Source organism: Ostrea edulis, chromosome 1 (genome assembly GCF_947568905.1).
Source record: "Ostrea edulis chromosome 1, xbOstEdul1.1, whole genome shotgun sequence".
NCBI lineage: Eukaryota > Metazoa > Mollusca > Bivalvia > Ostreida > Ostreidae > Ostrea > Ostrea edulis.
In genome coordinates this window covers 77,622,855-77,637,366 of record NC_079164.1, presented here as the reverse complement: position 1 = coordinate 77,637,366, position 14,512 = coordinate 77,622,855, and the positions used below count along the sequence as shown (strand labels likewise).

Below are 14,512 nucleotides of genomic sequence, written 5' to 3'. Positions count from 1 at the left end.
ATGTCTACCGTGACACAGCTTGATGACGGCTGATATGTCTACTGTGACACAGCTTGATGACGACTGATATGTCTACCGTGACACAGCTTGATGACGGCTGATATATTACAGCTTGATGACGACTGATATGTCTACCGTGACACAGCTTGATGACGGCTGATATATTACAGCTTGATGATGACTGATATGTCTACCGTTACACAGCTTGGTGACGACTGATATGTCTACTGTGACACAGCTTGATGACGGCTGATATGTCTACCGTGACACAGCTTGATGACGACTGATATGTCTACCGTGACACAGCTTGATGACGACTGATATGTCTACCGTGACACAGCTTGATGACGGCTGATATATTACAGCTTGATGACGACTGATATGTCTACCGTGACACAGCTTGATGACGGCTGATATATTACAGCTTGATGATGACTGATATGTCTACCGTGACACAGCTTGGTGACGACTGATATGTCTACTGTGACACAGCTTGATGACGGCTGATATGTCTACCGTGACACAGCTTGATGACGACTGATATCTCTACCGTGACACAGCTTGATGACGTCTGATATATTACAGCTTGATGATGACTGATATGTCTACCGTGACACAGCTTGATGACGACTGATATGTCTACTGTGACACAGCTTGATGACGGCTGATATGTCTACCGTGACACAGCTTGATGACGGATGATATGTCTACCGTGACACAGCTTGATGACGGCTGATATGTTTACCGTGACACAGCTTCATGACGGCTGATATATTACAGCTTGATGACGACTGATATGTCTACTGTGACACAGCTTGATGACGACTGATATGTCTACCGTGACACAGCTTGATAACGGCTGATATATTACAGCTTGATGACGACTGATATGTCTACCATGACACAGCTTGATGACGGCTGATATGTCACACCTTGATGACGGCTGATATATTACAGCTTGATGACGGCTGATATGTCACAGATTGATGACGACCGATATATTACAGCTTGATGATGACTGATATGTCTACCGTGACACAGCTTGATGACGGCTGATATGTCTACCGTGACACAGATTGATGACGACTGATTTGTCACAGCTTGATGACGACTGATATATTACAGCTTGATGACGGCTGATATGTCACAGATTGATGATGGCGGATTCTACCTTAAGTAAAGTTCTACAACTCCTGTCACTTTCGCCATGCTTGCTAATAAAAAACACGCTATAGGCCTTTTACCTTCACACAGGCGTATATGTACCGTTTACGATACTAAATCCAACTCTGAGGAATGTTAAATCGCATAACTGACCAAGTTGCACAAAAGTTAGTTTACTTTAACTGACAGTTAACGCTATATATATGTCAGAGTTAATAACAATTTAACTGTTAGTACGTTTCTATTGATTTTCAAGGGCAACATTAATTGGCCATTCAAGACTGTGTACAAGTTCATTGTATTTGGTTTCTATCAAACGCTCAGAAATTTCACGGTGTATATGTTAAAAGATGTGGGTTCCAGAGGGATTTTATCTGTAATAGGCCACGGTACACTGCGCATGTAACATGCAAGAGGATTTTTGAAAAATCCAAATTCAATGAATGTTACCTTCATTTTTGTTTCTAAAAATACAATGTAGTAGTTATGCAACACATTAAACGAACGTCGAATTATCAAAGCTGAACCCCATGGCGTATTTGATCGGTCGCAATGTACCTTAATGCACTCTCAAGAGGTATTAATAAGTTGAAAACTGTACAGATTGTTCCTATCAGATGTGACCGGTTATTATCTTGACGTGGTCGGTGGTATAGAATCTAATCAATTTGAATTCCCAGGTCAACAAATAAACTTCCCGTACTGATCTGCACTTAACATTTAACTATGAATTTGTCAATCATGAAAGAAAAATGTTTTACCTGCAAATATTTACAAAATTTTTAAAATGTTATTAGTTTTGCGAATTTATTTTATAGTGATGACAGATTCATTCTTGGCCAAATTTTGTAGAATTGTAATGTCAATATTCAAAAAATGATAATCCTTCCACTAGCAGCCTGACAATTGTACTGTACGTATGTTACTTTTTACTCATCCATTGCCTGTCTGTTACTGTTTTATATGTTTGTACTTTTATGCCTCATGTGAGGCCAAAAAGTGAAATAAAAGTTTCAAAGTTTAAAATTGAAACGGATATTTTTTTCCGAGAACTCTGACTGGATTATGTTCTAGACTCTGCCCAGAGGTTGTTCTAACTCCCTTCCTTTCTCCAGGTCATACATATCGTACTGTATTTTCTCAACCTCCAGAACTGGAAATGGGGCGGTAGAAATCTTTTATATGATAAACGGAAAATATTTGTAGTGTGGAATGATATTAATAAATATCAAAAAGTATGGAACTCGGTCCAGTTTAGCTGTTTTGTATTCGGCATTAGGGTCAGTTTTACGAAGACAATAAGTATGTTTAATGGGTCTTTCACTCGTTCCAGTTTTAATGGAAGTAGATACACAGCTCAGGGAGTGGAACAGTGACCTGCAAATAAACGCATAACTTTATCAGTACCTGTCCCTTAGTGTAGGATGTTTTCCTCCCAATATGCTCTACATCTAGAGTCAAATTCTACCTAGAACCTAACTTCCCAATCTGTCTGTCCCAGAGTAGGCCCCCCTGTGTTTGACAAAACCTACGTTATATTTGAATTTATCTTGAACATGTGCTTAATTTATACCAAAGGAAGTGAATTTTTATATCCGGTATGAAATATGCAAAAACAAATTATGGTCTGATTTTGTACTAAGTATCCACAAAACAGTGTATGTATGTAAAACTTATACGGTACCAATTTTGATGCACCAGATGCGCATTTCGACAAATAATGTCTCTTCAGTGATGCTCAACCGAAATGTTTGAAATCCGAAATAACTATGAAGTTTTAGATCTAAATATAACCAAAACAAAAGTTATATACCTGTATATATATACATGTATATAACTTTTTCGTTTGGCATGAGGAAGGGACGGGTTATCCCTAAGATTTATCGAATACTTTGTGTTGGTGGTCATATCAGTGCTTTATAGATAGAGATAGATAATAGATAGAGAGAGATAATAGATAGATAGAGAGAGAGAGAGAGAGAGAGAGAGAGAGAGAGAGAGAGAGAGAGAGAGACAGGCAGACAGACAGAGGGGAGACTGAAGTCTTTAACTCTAAACTAGATCAGAATTTTTCCTCCCGAAAACGGACTCTGGAATGGAATTTACGTGGAAAAATTCCTATTCAAGAGCTTTTTGAGAGGAAAATTTTACTTTAAATTCGGTTTTTCCGGAAAGAAACTTTAAAGAGGGAATCTCACTCTATAAGACCAGTGTAATACATGTACAAATTACTGCAACACAAGTATTGTTATACTCCCCGAACGAAGTTCAGGGGGTATATAGGAATCACTCTGTTCGTCTGTCTGTGCAGATCATGTCTGGGCCATAACTTCTTTATTCTTTGACATAGGCATACCATATTTGGCACACAGGTGGATCACCATAAGACGATGTGTCAAGTACCTTCATGACCTCTATATGACCTTAACCTCAAGGCTTCTTTGTTCTTTGACATAGGCATAACATATTTGACACATGAGTGTATCACCATGAGACGATGTGTCGGGTACCTTCATGACCTCTATATGTCCTTGAACTTTGACCTCAAGGTCAAAATTGATTATAAGGTTTTGACATAGTCATACCATAAGACATGGGTGTATCACCATGAGACTATGTGTCATGTACGTTTATGACCTTGACCTTTGATCTCAAGGTCAAAATTATAGGTTTATACCATGGATTTGTGTTCGGACTATATCTTCCATTCCTTCTACAAAGGCATACCATATTTTTACACTCAGGAAAGAGGTAATTTATACTTATTAACAACACCCTTTGGGAGATTGGGGTAAGCGGGGGTGTATTCTTAGTGAGCATTGTTCACAGTACCTCTTGTTATCTTTGTCTCAATACAATCATTAATCCTTTACATGGTGTTATCTGATAGATCTAAACAGGGATGTCTAAGAGAGAATAAAACTTCATATTTCCCTCAAACCTCAAATAATATTATTTTTCTATAATCATATCCATCTCTTCGGAAATTTCTCGTGTATTTTCCATAAACTGTACGTGAAGGTAAACAGATTTTTGTGACGTCACAATACGTTCGCGTCATTTCCATAAAATGAACTTTGTTTACACACACCGTGAATACAAGGTTCTCTGAGGCAGACACTCAACGGATAAAGCAATATCAGTTTCGATGTATCGCTATGCTACAGACGACTGTGAAATATGTTACCTATTTCTCCCAAGGGTACTTCGTATCTGTGATCACCGTGACAATACAATCCTGGAGTACAGGGACAGGCAAGGACCATGTGACTTGGTCTGGATGTCGTGTTGCCGAACTTAACCATACATCTTGCGCAGATTGCGGGTGCGGATCAAAAGTCTGGTAATCAATATTATTGCAGACATGCAAGGTCATTTAAAGATACAAACAAGACAATTACTGAAATGAAATTCGAATATAATACATTATATCACACAGAATTTTCCTTTAGTTGATTTTGATTAATCCAAGAAACAGGACATAGACCAAAGTCGATATTGTGTTTTTTGGAGTCATTAAATGAACTAAAACGAAAGTCAGTAATCATGATACAATTATAGAAAAGAAATTATATGTACCATCCCCAATACGTCCCATAGGAATACAGTGTCCATTGTTGTGCCTAATTTGTCGTTTTCCGATTGGCTGGACGTTCGAAACGCAACATTCGTTGTCATAGCAATCATTTGCTGTATCACACATTCTTTGTTGATAAATGATTTCCTTGATCATGAAAGTCTATGAAAATTAGGTACAGGTGTGTTAAATTTCGTAACGTAATTGGAGTTAAGCATTATTAATCAATTATTAGTGCAATTTCAAAATGAATATTGTTACGAAAATAGAAAATAATACATTTTTAAAATTTTCGTTGTTTGTACAACGTGTGTCTTCTGTTTATTGTGTATCTTCCAAGTTTATAAAATTCTGACCTCAATGTATATCTAATATGTAAGTCAACGACATGAAAGACTTATCATTTCCCCCATCAGCATTACCCACCCTTTAAAAATACACCTATGGGTCACTTACATAGCAGAGTCCAATGCATATTGCCAGAGTTAGTACGTGTAGTGTGTACATCATGATTCAATATCCTTCACTTTCATTTGACCTGCGTTATTATAACATTTCATACGTTGGTTGTAAATGCTGATAACGTATGGCCTATCTTGAGGTGTCGTCGTGTAAATACGGACCATATTTACTGTTGGTACTTACGATGAACTAATATCATTTTTATTGTTGAAGATACTCAAACCAATAATTATTAAAAGATCAGTTACACTACCAGAAAAGTATGCATACTACTATCTGGTGTTTATTTACTTTTATTCATATATTTTATTCTGTTTCACCTGCATGTGGTGTTTCTATCTCTCAACAGATTCGATACGCAAGAGCTTGTTCTGGTTATGGTCAGTTTTTTAATCGAAGCAAGCTACTGACAAACAAGTTGATGATGCAGAGGTTCTAACAGTCTCGTTTATAGTCAGAATTTTGCAAATTCTATGGTCGTTATAACGATCTAGTTTGCCAATACAACCTGTCATTGGGTCAAATGCTGTCTGACAGTGTTATTTGTGATTTCTCCATATGAATGAAAAAATCTCGAGAGGGGCGTTAAACGGGATACAATACAATATAATCTAATAATTTAAGATTGGAAAGGAGGCGTAAGTTTGCTGCCCGATTTGTGTTTAAGCTACAGTGTCTTAGCAAAGATATTGGCGATTTTTCAAAATGGCGATCGTAAACAGCTTCAAAATCTCAAGCAATAAAACATATCGAACACTGACTTACTTTTGAAAGATTTTGTGAGTTGACCTTTGGATCTTAATACAGCCGTCAGGGAATTAATAGTTATAGGGGTTTTTTGTAGCATACTCAAGGGGGATCCGGGTTAGAATAGGTCCTTGGTACCACTTGCATGTCGTAAGAGTCGACTAAATGGGCGGTCCTTCGGATGAGTCCGCAAAAACTGAGGTCCCGTGTCATAGCACACATATGTTTTGGCAAGATAAAGATCCGTCCCTGCTTAAAGGCCATAAGCACCGAGCACAGACCTAAATTTTGCAACCCTTCCAACGGCAATGATGACGTCTACAAATGAGTGAATGATTCTCAAGAGGGACGTTAAACCATAATCAACTAACCAACATACGCTAGGGCCGTGTTTTGCCATATGTCAAACATTGCGTTAGGAAGTGAACATTTATATTCAATTATATTGATGTCCTATGTGGATGTCTGGAGACCATGTGAGAGAAGGGAGTTTTATTGTTCTGTTAGTATTCACGTGTCATCCTGGCCCTGTGCGCAGAAGCATTGTCGTCTTAAAAATATGTACGGTTTCTGGCCACAAATGTTCGTCAAGTATGTCAGTATACTTTTGAGGAGTTATGTTACCATCAACAACACACAAAGTTCCCATGATATCATAAGTGATACGTCCCCACAGCATAACATGAACATGCCTGTTCATGATTATTATATATATAGAAAGCTAGTGCTTGCTTTTAAGGTTCTTAAAAATATGACACCAGAATATATGAACGTTTTTAGTTTTGTCAGCCAAGTTAGTTCTAGAACAACAAGAAGTTGCAATAGTGGCATTTTATATTTACCAAAAGTTCGAACTGAATACATGTATTATAAACGGTATTTTAAGGTATCCTCTACAATTTTATGGAATCAGTTGCCCGAGTCTGTCAGAAGCTGTGGTTCTATTACATCTTTTAAATCAGCATTTTTGCAGCATTATTACTCAAATAAGTGATATATAGATATGTACATGTTTATTTTTTCCCAGTGATATAGTGTTTATAATGTATGTATATATTTTATATCATGTTATCTATTTTTCTATTCTCATTTATCTGTCTGTGAATATGCTTTATACAGGACCACAATGTAAACTATCCATTTGATACTAATTGTGCTATCCTGTCTAAATAAAAAATATTTTAATCCAGCGTTTACGAGGAGGACACACGTATTGAAGGTAGATACGCCTCATTTGCTTTTCTCCAGACATAAACCCCGTGTTTATCTCCAATACCAACTGGACTTTTGTCAGAAGATATTATAACCTTATACCAATACTGCTCTACTGTCATTTTCCTTAATACCAAGTTAATCGCTTTTCCCGATAAACTTCGCAAATAACCATGACTATACCGGGTACTTCGATATTATTATATACATGTATTATTATTATTATTTTATTCATTTATAAAGCGCAAAATTACATATAGTTTCTATGCGCTGTACAATGTTTGTGCTAATAATCAATGATAATATATTGGCACTATTATTAGATATCATTATTAGCATTATCAGTTATCTTTTTTCTAAGGAATATCTGGGTAGTATACATGTACATGTATTTCCTAACAGATGTAACGGTAGATTCAACGCTCGATCGATTTTTAAGATTCACGATTTCAAAAGCAATGATTGTATTTTTGACTTGCTCACACGGTTCACTAGATTTTTTACCTATAGTAAGATGCTACCTTTTACCTATAGTAAGATGCTACTTGTTTATGGAAGTTAGAACTCGGTCCAAAAAAAATTAATAACTCGTATTTATCATAGAGTTATCTCTCTTTTCCTAATCGAGACGCACAATTGTAGAGCTTTACATATATTGATTGATTGTATATTGTTTAACATCCCTCTCGAGAATTTTTCACTCATATGGTAAAGGGCTGCAAAATTTAGGCCTATGCTCAGCGCTTATCGGTTTTGGGCAGGGAGAGATCTTTATCGTGCCACATCTGCTGTGACACAGGACCTCGGTTTTTGCGGTCTCATCCGAAGGACCACCCCATTTAGTCGCCTTCTACGACAAGCAAGGGGTACTGAGGATCTATTCTAACCCGGGTCCCCACGGGTACGCTGTACATGTAAGTATAAGAAAATTCAATGAAATAGAATACTTAAAAAGGTTTTCTCTAATTATTTAAGTTAAAGAAATCTTATTCTCATTAATTTTTCAACATGGAAAGATTTATGTAAAGAAAATTTGCTCTATCTTCATATTTTACTTTTTATAACCACACATACAGTGACTTCCGTAGATAGTCAAAACATCTTATACTGTGTCCTTGTAATCACCTACAGGAGGAAGGTTATTGTGAACAGACCTGTAGGCTATAAAACCTTTTTGAGCATGTTTTCATACTCAAACTCCGTGTTCTAAATCTTACTCATACGCAAAAGTGAAGGTTATAAAACTTTTGAAAATCATTCTCATACTCAAATGGAGTACATGCTCAGGATTTTTCGAGTATGCTTCGGGCTTGCTCAGAGTTGTACTAAAAAAAACTATGGCTGAGTTTGAGTATGAGTACGGTAACAGTTTTATAACCTCCAGGCCAGGTGAGAATGAAACTTTGTGAAGATGTGTGTGCATCTACCGGTAGTTTGTTATTGTGATGCATATCCCCCATACACTAGCAACACATGTGTAGTCTGTCGTATCATTGAATTACAGGTACCATGTAATATGGGTAACTGAAATGTAATAAGGATCTTTATTCATGGGGGTTGGTGGTGATAATATTATCGCCTAAGCTTTGAGTCTCCATGTATGTTCTGAGACATCATCACAGCTTATAATTAATAGCAATCTATTGATCGGTGTAAAGTATGTAATGTAGCATTTTCAATGATTTTGTATATAAATGATCCCAAAAACATTCTGTGTTCGTTACATCTGGAAATTATGTGCTTACTTTTAGCCGAGTGTGTAAATGATGTGTATGTAAATCAAATCATTTTCTGTGTAGTACGAACTGATCAACGCAAAAACGCAAACTGATCTGGAATAATCATTGTTTATAACCGTGCGTGCGAGGACTCGTCAAATGACGCGTTCCAGATAGGGAGGAAATTAGTGCGTTTAAAAAAAATGGAGATTTTAGATGTCGCGATCAGTCTGCATTATAATCAATCGTAACTTCCGGTCGAGAAACGAATTCATTTGCCAAGAAACTCTTTTATTCATTTTTTTTCTGTACGTGTGGATATGCTTATGAGGTATTTAGAGAATATTATTTAATGATTTATCTATTTCTTTTTACGATAAATTTTGAAAAAGTAACACTTCCGGTAGCCATCTTGGCTCTGTATTTTGTAAATACAAAAGTCTGTTGTTAATTTTATTTATATCTTGACCAAGTTGATGCGGATTAAACAAACAAGACCAGACGCTGAAAAGTTTGATGTAAAGAGGTGTTTTGAGAAATTCAACAAGGCCATTTGAAGACCGAAGAAAGTTACTTTTGTGAATGATGGACATAAGTGTATTTTGAAATGCCTGTCTCAATGTATATATTTTGTTTAATTTATTGCAATAAAAACATGTATGTTAAAAACCATTGTTGTTTTCAGGGCCGTAAATTACATGGAGGCGAAGGAGGCAGCTGCCTCCTCCAACTTTTGAGCCAAAAAAAAAAAAATTTAAAGTTCATTAGAATTTATGTTGTTTCCAATAACTAAGAACATGATACCTCCCTTAAAAAGCATTCCAAATCTTTCTTTTAGAATGAGTTCGTCAAGTAACATCTTAGAAGGCCCTAGAATCAAGGATTTTGCACGAAACGTGTTCAGTGTGCACAAAATGTGCTCAGCGTATGGGGGCCTGGGCGGCCCCTAGACCCCCGCCTAATTTCCTGCCTCCTCCAAATTGAAGGTTAATTTACGGCCCTGGTTTTGACGTGAGTGTACAATAGTGGTAAATCGAGACTCGGTCTATGACGTGAGTGTACAATAGTGGTAAATCGAGACTCGGTCTAGTTGTTCTGGGACTCCTCACAGTTAGCTCAGATTTAACTTTTTCAAATTCCATGAGTCCTGGGACCCAATTTTTAACAATCTTACTGAGTACCCTGCTGATACTGTCACGCATGTCAGTTGGTCGTTTGTATATATAAAACTGAACAAATTCGAGCTGTACATTGTTGTCAATATTAGTAGTTGGAGCAATAGTTGAGTTCTAAAGTTGCCAGTATTGATATTCTATATAATCGAGTAAGTGATACATGCAATACGTCATTCATGGTTCGATTTTTTTAAAGCAGGAGAAACGAAATTCACAGGGAGTCCTTAAAATGAATATAAGGTAACTTATCACCCCCTGGCAAGAGTAGGCGGGGGAATAATTACTGTCGATTGAGTAATAATGAAAGTGCGATTACTGTTATGACTTCCGGTGATGTAGTAGTGATTACTGTGTGTAGACATGGAGGTAAGTAAATCGTCAAATTTTGTCATAATGCTTTAAAATCACTTCACTTTTAAATACATTGGAGTGACCATCCAACAACATGTTTCATTGCATAGAAACATAATTTAGAATGGAACACGGGTTGACCGTTTCTGTAATCTCATTATCTTTCTCTCAAATTTTGTTCATTTCTTACTTCATATACATAGTTTACTTTTATTTATTTATTTATTTGTGTGTGTTGATATTTTTTTACTTATTATTATCTTTTATAAATTATTTATTCTTAATGCATAGTTAAAATAGAATCTCTCTGGGTACGAGTTAGCTTTGGTGGCAGGGGACAGTTTCTTTGGTTTTGAAACATGTGGATAGGGGGTATACACCAAAGTCAGATTATGACAGACTAATGAAAAATCATATTTCCCTTTTATGTCAATACTTGTATTTCATATTAGTGTAGTTAATAAATTATGACCCTAAATTACATGTAATCTATAGATACTGGTGCTGGTGCACAAAACATGGTCTGAGCAGGTTCCCCTTTTTTGCTTTGATTTTCCCTCATTTGGGCTAATCCGCACCACCCCCACACCATCACAGTACCAAACATGGGGATTTAGACACTGTGCACAATCAAGAACCCTATCTGCCCTTCTCAAAAATCTACCTCTCATATGGGGCCATCCACCTTCCCTCACAGCTACAGACCTTTTGCTAGACCCTGCATGTTTTCACCGGAATTTCTTCAGCAACTGATCACGTGTCTTAGTTTCGTATTTGCACCCATCTATATGCTAGGAATCATGGTGACACCTACATGTTGTATATCAACATTTTTACTAAGCACTCAGCTACGTTTGACATGCATCCTAAAATTATTGTATACATTTTTACACATGTAATATCACTTCAAATATGGGGTATTTCCATTTTTTGAAAAAGTTTCGAAACTGTCCCCTGCTACCTTTACTATTTGTCAACGTAATTGGGTTAACTCGTTCCACTTGAGATTAATTAAGTCTATTTTTATCACTTCGTACATTTTGGATCAGCTCTTTGGACGAATAAGGCATGTCCTAATTCGCTCCACTTTTAACATTGATTGGCAAGCCTAAAGACCTAAAAACGTATAGTCTGCGTTGTAAATACGTTTGTAGATTAGTGTAGTTGTAGTGCTAGATGTATTTATATGTAGTTTTTGTTATTATTCTCTGTTGATATTGACCACATTATGTAATTCTTTTAGTTTGTCCTGAAGAAGGGACGGGTCGTCCCGAAAATTTGACAATCTGGTTGTTCGTGTCGTTGGTCATTTTAGTGCTTTGTATATATATATATATATATATATATATATATCATATGCAGGTGATAATGAAATATTGCTACATAAATATGGGAAGTTGACGCGATGGAAAAGCTGAAATCATCCCTGTTGTTATAAAGTTAGTTGTTAGTTTGTCGTTTGTATTTGTTTTAGCCCCCGAAGCTCGTGTTCCATATCATATATGGCTGTGCCGTTATAGTTACATCAGTGTACACATAACAACAGAATGTGATGACGTCGACCTGCACATGTACATACATGTATGAGATTTATTTGCGAATACGGAGATAACCGAGTAGTTACGATTGCAGCCGATGAAGAGCAAATCATAATAATTGGAGCGTTTTACGTTCATGCTTGAAACATAGGCAATGCCAATTTGTATCATTGTTGTGAGTTTTTTCATTTGATGGCAATAATATTTTTTTATCTGATAAACTACAGAAAGTGTGTTTCATCTCAAGTTTTTTCATTAAATGAAATAATTTTTTTAAACTAATGAACTTGTCCCAGTATATCTGGTCAAATACAAACGACGTAATTCTGTACATTTGTTACCAAATTATGCATAATGTTGCGTGAGTCAACTCCTTTTTATTATTTGGAGTGTTTGCGTGGTTCGATGTTTTATTCATTGTATATTGTGTAATTTTCATATACCAGGCAGCTGTTTTTATTTATGTTTATTTGTTGTCAGTTATACTTAATAATTGACCTAATTTATTTATGGTGAGTGGCAAACATAAAATTATTATTAAAATGATGTAATCATCCGACCCCCGTTCACAAAAGTTTTTAATCTTAATTTCAAAGAGGTGCGCAAGAGAGAGAGAGAGAGAGAGGGGGGGGGATATAAAAACAGATAAATTGGTGAAAATGAACACTACATAATACACAGGTTTACCCCATCCGAATCCGAAAATTTATGAACGCCGAGAAAATCCACTTTGGCACATTCTTTGCATGAATATATCAAACACATTTCCTATATGTAAGTTCTTCTTGTGTCGAAATGCATGGACATCCCCTTTTAGATTATTAATTTAGGTTAATTTATTGACAAATTTTCACGATACTCCTACAATTTCTCGTGTTTATAGGTTGAAATAACTTTGTATTGCAACAGCTACGGAATAGCTAAGGTTGTACATCTATACAATGTAATTCTTTAGATTTACATTGTGGTGCTAATGTGATACGTGTTTACATATAGATTTACATATATATTTACATTCATAGATGCAAGGTGAAGATAACGAACAGTGATCAATCTCATAACTCCTACAAGCAATACAAAATAGATAGTTGGGCAAACACGGACCCCTGGACACACCAGAGGTGGGATTTACATTCAATAATTTTACTTTCCTTTAACAACTCTGCTGTGTAGTTTCGAATTGATGTTAATGATGAGTAAAGTAGTTGGAAGTGCTTCATTCGTTGAAAAACCACGATCCGGCGGACCATGTGTCGACTTCCGGCCACGATCCGGGCGGGCCATGTGTCGACTGTTGGCCACGATCCTGGCGGACCATATGTCGACTCCCAGCTACGATCCGGTTGGGTCATGTGTCGACTCCCGGTCACGATCTGGGCGGGCCATGTGTCGGCTCTCAGCCACGATCTGGGTGGACCATCTGTCGACTCCCGGCCACGATCTGGGCGGGCCATATGTCGACTGCCGGCCAAGATCCGGGCGGGCCATGCGTCGACTGCCGGCCAAGATCCGGGCGGGTCATGTGTTGACTGCCAGCCACGATCCGGGCGGGCCATGCGTCGACACCCAGCCACAATCATGGCGGGCCATGTGTCGACTGCCGGCCAAGATCCGGGCGGGTCATGTGTTGACTGCCAGCCACGATCCGGGCGGGCCATGCGTCGACACCCAACCACGATCATGGCGGGCCATGTGTCGACTGCCGGCCAAGATCCGGGCGGGTCATGTGTCGACTGCCGAAACATTGAAAAGTACAGGTGTCCATCTTCCTTCATGCAAGGTGAAGATAACGAACAGTGATCAATCTCATAACTCCTACAAGCAATACAAAATAGATAGTTGGGCAAACACGGACCCCTGGACACACCAGAGGTGGGATCAGGTGCCTAGGAGGAGTAAGCATCCCCTGTTGACCGGTCACACCCGCCGTGAGCCCCATATCCTGATCAGGTAAACGGAGTTATCCGCAGTCAAAATCAGTGTGCCAAGAACGGCTTAACAATCGGTATGAAACACGTCAGACAGCATTTGACCCAATGCGAGGTTGTATTGACGAACTAGATCGTCATAACGACCATAGAATTTGCGAAATGCTGACTTCAATCGAGACTGTTGAAATCCCTGATCCATAAACTTGTTTGTCAGTAGCTTACCTCGATTTAAAAACTGACTATACCCAGAACAAGCTCTTGCATATCGAATCAGTTGAGATATATAAACACCATATGCAGGTGATAATGGAATATTGCTACATAAATGTGGGAAGTTGACGATGGAGAAGCTGAAATCATCCCGTTTGTCATACAGTTGAGTTGTCAGTTTGCCGTCAATGTCCAATTTCAATAAAATATCTAAGTATGAAGCAGAAGTGGACGACTCCGTGGTGTCCTTTATTTCGAGCTCACAGGGATATATCAAATCGACATATGAATGAAAGCTATCGTTGTTAATAGACAAAACGTCATCGATATATCTAAAAGTCGAATTGAAGGTCACAGCGAGAGATTTTTTCTTCTCACGTAGAAGTTTTTGAATAAATTCTGCTTCATATGAATATAAAAACAGGTC

The 14,512-nt window shown here is 37.5% G+C and overlaps 1 long non-coding RNA gene across 1 annotated transcript; it reads right to left on the bottom strand.

Moving 5' to 3' along the window:
• Positions 1-1,969: 1,969 nt before the first annotated feature.
• On the bottom strand, positions 1,970-5,280 carry LOC125680405 (uncharacterized). The gene is made up of 4 exons (XR_008802117.1): positions 5,198-5,280; positions 4,744-4,903; positions 4,352-4,504; positions 1,970-2,541 (listed from the first exon to the last, which is right to left on the bottom strand). It is a non-coding gene; the product is annotated as an uncharacterized LOC125680405 (long non-coding RNA).
• Positions 5,281-14,512: the final 9,232 nt, after the last annotated feature.